Below are 6,000 nucleotides of genomic sequence, written 5' to 3'. Positions count from 1 at the left end.
TCCACGCACATGCCACACTCACACATACACACATAGAGGAAAACAAATGTTCATGAAATACCTTTACAACATATAATGCACACTGATATTTTCTATTCTACTTTATTCTATTTCATTTTATTTTTCTAAATACTTTTTCCAGTAAATTTTATGACCCCTCCCCCAAGAATCAAGACCTACAATTTAGAAAACATTGATAAAGAATTGACTTTCCAGATGTCTGTTTTCTTCAAGTGTTTCCTCACAGAATGTATAAATTTATGGGGAAAAAATCAATTTATAGAATAATTCTGGGTCTGTCTACACTGATTTTTGTGAAGAGTATCTATCTCAAAAAGCAAATAATTTATATGTCTTGAATCTTGGAGATTTTTACTTTTTGACAACAATAAAAAATCAGAATTTGGAATTTCAGCAGTATTGCCACAGGCAGCTGCTGAGAATCTTTACTTGGATTTTGTATATACTGGTAGCACTTGCTTCACCTTTTCCACCATGGTTTCTCGAAAATGTCTTATCAGTTAGAACTGTTTCAATTCTATTGGACAATTATTCCCTAAGAAAACTTTCCCCATTGATAAGTGACTTTAGCTCCTCTCTAAATTTTCAAGCAGCAGATTGATCCGTAGGTAATTTGTGTCCCCCAGGGCTCAATGCTGGGTAGCATGGCTTTTTCCTATGTATAAGTCATCCATCAATTGCTGTAAAGCTTTCAGTGCAGCCAATCTTTTGGTATGGGTCCAAGGCCTTTTCTGTAACTATTGGTCCATGAATTGGCATTCTGTGTATTCTTTCTTGCATATATCAACTCTGATTAGTTTTGTTTTTTTTCAAAGTAGAACAAAAATTTAAACACACTTGGAGAGCCTTATGATTACAGAACATTTCTAAATGCTACAGTGCTCCCTTGAACATTTTTTTAAGATTTAAAAAAACTTCTTAGTAATCTCCACACCCAACATGGGACTCAAATCCACAATCCCAAGATCAAGAGTCACATGCTCTACTGACTGAGCCAGCGAGGCACCACTGCTCCCCCCTAAACTTTTTTTTCCCCCCTAAACTTTAACAGTTAATTTACCACATCTCATTTGACTCTAGTTCCTTTTTTTTTTTAAGATTTTATTTATTTATTCATGAGAGACACACAGAGAGAGAGACAGAGGCAGAGACACAGGCAGAGGGAGAAGCAGGCTCCATTCAGGGAGCCTGACGTGGGACTCGATCCCGGGTCTCCAGGATCAGGCCCTGGGCTAAAGGCGGCGCTAAACCTCTGGGCCACCAGGGCTGCCCATAACCAATTCTTGATAAGCATACAATTCATGTAGAAGCATTAGTGCACATAGACTACAGCAAGAGGTCTACTGGCAATGAGCATTCAGAGTGCAGTTTACAGAAGAAATGGAAAGCATTGAGCAATCCAAGAGTAGGTAAAGGGGATGTGGGTTAAGAGGGCTCCTCTGCCCCACAGTAGAGATAGGAACAAAGCCCTATGGGAAGAGGTCACAAAGGTCCCAAGACAAAAATTAAAGTGTTGCCACTTAACTTAGGAGGTGCAAGTCCAGGGTGGTAAGGGCTCAGGGAGAAGGGGGGATGAAATAAGGAAAGATACTGAGCAGCACAATGCAATAGAGCAGCTACCACTAAGCAATATGCCAGAGACATAGCTGGCAACTCAAGAGGCATGTTTACTCACCAAGCAAGACTTCTCGGGAAATTTTGCAGAGAAACTACACCTCTGAACAACCCAAGAAAGGGCAAAAGGAGCTGAAATTTATTGACCCTGCTCCTTTCTCTAATTGTTGGCTTTCTTTACTGTAAGTCACCCCACAGTGAGTTGTTTCCTCTGTACATCAGGTGCATCTCCCAGGCCCTCAGCATCTAATCAAGCACCTGGATCCCATACCCAAACGATAGGACTTTATAGTCTCAGTCGCAAAAGTCTGAAAGGGGAGGGGTACAGCATGTGATGCATGAAGGTGACGCAAGTTCAGAGCTTCAGCTCAGACTCCAACCACTCAGGAATCTCAAGGATACCAGGGAAGGAGGAGATGACATTACCCAGAAAGTGTGCAGCTGCATGAGAAAGATGGAGGTGCTTGAGAGAATTTGAGAAGGCATACAAGGTTCATGAGCAACACAGAAAGCTTGAGAGAAAACTTTACATTTTAAAGGACAGAGAATCAGAGTCAGGACATTCCTGGAAGAAGGAATGGTACATTTTAAAGGATCCAATGGGAGGAAATAGTGTGACTTTTTTAATGGAGTGCAAAGAGTAACATGTGGCTGGCATATGGGGGCATACCAGAGTATGAGAGCAGAGAAAACTCAGCATGTTGGATGATGGCAGCCCCACCACACTACTGATTTACAGACAATTTACAGTCAACTGAAACCCCCTACATCGTTATCTTTTTCCCACATCCGGGCCCAACGAGCACCCAGGCATCCTGATTCCTAGTTCTCATCCACTACACTACATGCCCACTAGCGAATATCCTCCCCATGAGAGCGGCGCTCAGGGAGAAGATGGAATACAGATAAGGCTTAGAGAAAATAAAACTGTTCATTTCTCCCAAATAATGCAGCCTACATATTTCACAGAATTAATGTTGACAGAATCCACAGAGTTTAGGGAAAAGCAAGAGCCAGAGCTCACATGATTTCTTCCAGCCATTTCAGAGCTCGCAATTTCTCTGCCATTGGTAACCTACCGTGGAGAATTCATTTCATGCCTGTCTACTCTGGTAAAACTTTGGAATGAATTGAATTGTTACAAAAAGGTGAAAATTAGGAATGCCAAGAGTCATTTGATGCAGCTAATTAGCAGTCATCATCTCTACAGTTTTGCATGTGCTCTTGACTTTCTTTACCTGTAAACTTAGTTTCTGAAGTTGTGTCTGATCAAAGAATTGTGAGAAACCCCTTTGCCTGCTGTCAAGGAAAAGGTCTTGTCTCTCTACACTGGAGCATTAGAGAAAAATATTCACTTTCAAGTGAGCTTTCTGTTATTAGAATTATTTTGATCAAAATAAAATAAAAACCTGTAAGCTAGATTTTAGTTCAACTACGTGCTGGGTGTGAGGGATGGAGAAATGAAAGAAATGGACCTGCTCTTCCAGGTCCAGGTCCAGGTCTTCCAAACTCAGCCAATTGTGCAGAGTTTCCACTGCATTAATGTTCCTCTATTTTACTACAATAAAAAAAGTTGGGGGGAAAAAAGTCCAAGTTCCTCGTGTGAGTTGGCAATGCCCTACCTCTCTGACCTTGTCTCTACATATATTGCTATCACTCAACACACCACCTTAGTGGTCAGCTCTCATTTCTTTGAACCCATCATGCTTGGTCCCACCTCTGGACTTCTGCATTTGCGGTCCCCACTGCCTAGAATGCTCTTTTCCCTGCCCCTCTCTCCACCCCCCAGCTCTTTCCAAAACTTGGCTCCTTCATGACAGTCATATATTAGCTTGAAAGTCACCTTCTCAACAAGTCTTCCTCTGACTCACATATATCAGTTGGGATATTTTCAGTAACAAAGAAGACCTAGGAGAAATAGTGAAAACAAAGCTTTGGTAACTCACACACACAATATATATAGCACGAAGGAAGGACTGTTCTGAGGTTGGATAAATCAGTGGTGTTGAGACTCCATCAAAGACCTAGGTCCCTTCCAACTTTCCACTCTGAACCTTCAGCAGGCCAGCAATGTTTCCTTTGGGGTCACAGATTCCATTTATCACGAAGACAGGATGGTGTTTAGTGAACAAGATACAATTTCTTTACATGCAGTTCTTATCAGCAAGAAAAACCTCTATCAGGGTCCCCCCAACAGCCACCTCTCTGACCCCACTGGCCAAGGCCTAGCTTTACTCACACTAATCACCGGCAGGAAGGAAGAAACAACCACAATTGACATTGGAAGGGGTCATACTGCTATGATGACCAGAGGTTAAGCGCCCAGAAAAAAATCAAAGTTGTGCCAGCAAGTACAAGGAGGGAGGCAGGTTGGAGCAGAAATAGCTTCAATTAAAAGACAACCAGCAAAAAAATAAAAAATAAAAACAAATAAAAGACAATCAGCAGTGACTACAATATCCAATCTCACATGGTCCCAGGAACACATTCTCTAACACAACTGACCTTTTCATCTCGTATAGAACTGAGTTTAACCTCATATTACTCTTGTTCACTTGTTTGTTTATTGTCTGATGCACCCATGCAAATGTAAGCTCCAGGAGGGCAAGAGCCTTGACCATTGATTGCCTCACCAGTCTACTCCTGGCACCAGAACAGTGCCTGACAGGTAGTGTCACACAGAGAATATTTTTGAATTAATGTATGCATGAATGTCCACATACATGTCCATTTGCCTTTGTACCCTTTGTGGTAGTTTGATATTCTATTTCACAAGCAGAAACATCCACCAAGACTAAAGCACTTCAATACCTATAACTTCAGAAGACAGACACTGAACTCATATAAATTGTATTTCCTGTTTTCAACAAACTTTCACAGAACTCAAAACAGAACGCAATACTTTTCTCTTAAATTTTGCACCTTCTCCAGGATTCTCTAATTCCATGATACCACATCCCATCCAGAAGCCCAAGGAAGAATCTAGGTGTCTTATGCATTCCTCATTCTCCCTTACTCACCCTTACATCCAACAGTCAAGTCCTGAGGAACTTGAAAATCCATCCCCTCCTCTCAATTCTCACTGTCACTGTTTTAGTTAGGTCATGTTAAATAAACTCTAATATCCTTGCCAACTTAACTTTCTATGATACTTTGACTCTTATTTCCTTATTTTCCAAGGCTCAGCATTAAATAAACACAACTATCAGAAAAGGATTGAGTTCATTATTATTTTGAATTACCATAATATCAAGAACATACATTTCTGTTTTTTCCATCTTCACTAAGATTACATTTGAGAGGACAGGGAGGAAGAAAAGACAATTTAAGCTATTATTTTAAATGGCCATTTCTTAGCAGTGGAAGAAAAACTAGAACATAACTCAGAGGTTTTAGCTTGATACTCAGCCAATTGTGCAGAGTCCAATCCTGTAAAAAATCCATCAATATATAAAATAAATGAAACAAAGATAGTCCAACATCTTTTATGATTTTGGGATGTTAGCCATGGAGAACTTTTTGCTTTCAAACACATATCATAATTATTGAGCTGATGTTAAAGAAAATTTATGGACAACATGTGATACCTCCTTTGGTCTTCCAATCAGAAAATTCCATCTATCCTCTGAATTCCCAGAACACTTGATATGGTACATTCATTCTCATCCTCTCTAGTATATGTTAAATTATTTCTGACTTTATTATATCGCCTTTACTCACCTGTGAGCTCATTGAAAGCAAAGCCTAAGTGTATTAGGGAGTCTTAACTCATTGGGGTCACATACATGAAATAATCAGTCTCTTTTCCAATCACTGCTTTCAGCCATACTCTGTTGAAACCCTCTCTTCCATCCCTTGATGACACTTGGGTATAATACATAACTTCGTGGTTACTTTTAGTAATTAAAAGTCCTCTCTATTTTAAAACTTCAATTTCATCTTAGATACAAAGTTACTCTCCTCTGTCTTGTGGGCTGGACATGTGGTTTGAGAGAATTTGAAGGTGAGGGTATTCCATCTAATTTTTCACTTCCTTCCTTTTCTCCCTCAAGACAGACTTTTAGCTCTTCCATTATTGAAAATAGGGAAGAAATGGGGGGAACAGGGAAAGAGCAAATTATTCCTTACTTAACTAAATTTGTTGAATTATCTCATTATATTTGTTGCTTTCAACCATAGATGCCCATTATATGGTGGGCATCTATGTGCTGACTCTCCTGAGTGCCTCCCTCCAGGGCCCCATGAAGTCTTCCCTTTTGCAAAGCACAGATCTCTTCTGTGGGAAACCTGGATTGCCTCTCGAGTCTCCCACTCAGCTTCCACTGTTGCTGCAGTCTCCCTACTGGTAAATGGCCTGCGTTGATC

This window comes from Canis lupus, chromosome 3 (assembly GCF_011100685.1).
Source record: "Canis lupus familiaris isolate Mischka breed German Shepherd chromosome 3, alternate assembly UU_Cfam_GSD_1.0, whole genome shotgun sequence".
NCBI classification, from domain to species: domain Eukaryota; kingdom Metazoa; phylum Chordata; class Mammalia; order Carnivora; family Canidae; genus Canis; species Canis lupus.
This window is presented reverse-complemented; position numbering follows the sequence as displayed.